The sequence below is a fragment of the Mandrillus leucophaeus genome, unplaced genomic scaffold (assembly GCF_000951045.1).
Source record: "Mandrillus leucophaeus isolate KB7577 unplaced genomic scaffold, Mleu.le_1.0 Scaffold8, whole genome shotgun sequence".
In the NCBI taxonomy this organism is placed as follows: domain Eukaryota; kingdom Metazoa; phylum Chordata; class Mammalia; order Primates; family Cercopithecidae; genus Mandrillus; species Mandrillus leucophaeus.
Window position 1 is genome coordinate 2,126,968 of NW_012108696.1, and position 538 is coordinate 2,127,505.

Here is a 538-nt window from a genome sequence, read left to right on the forward strand (position 1 = left end):
CTGGCTCTGTCGCCCAGGCTGGAGTACAGTGGCACAATCACCTCCCACTGCAGCCTTGAGCTCCCGGACTCAAGTGATCTTCCTGCCTCAGCCTCTCGAGTAGCTGGGACCATAGGTGTGCACCACCATGCCCAGCTTTTTTTTTTTTTTTTGGTGGCAGTGGGGGAGGGGCGAGGACAGAGTCTCACTCTGTGGCCCAAGCTGGAGTGCAGTGGTTCACTATTGGCTCACTGCAACCTCCACCTCCCAGGTTCGAGCGATTCTCGTGTCTCAGCCTCCCAAGAAGCTAGGATTACAGGTGCGCACTGCCACACCCAGTTAATTTTTGTATTAATTTTGTAAAACACTTTGGGAGGCCAAAGCAAGGGGATTGCTTGAGCTCATGAGTTTGACACCAGCCTGGGCAACATAGTGAGACACCCTCCCACAATTTCTACAGAAAATAAAAAATTAACCAGGCGTGGTGGCACATGCCTGTGAGTCCTAGCTACTTTCCAGGCTGAAGCAGGAGGATCGCTCGAGCCCAGGAGTTCAAGAA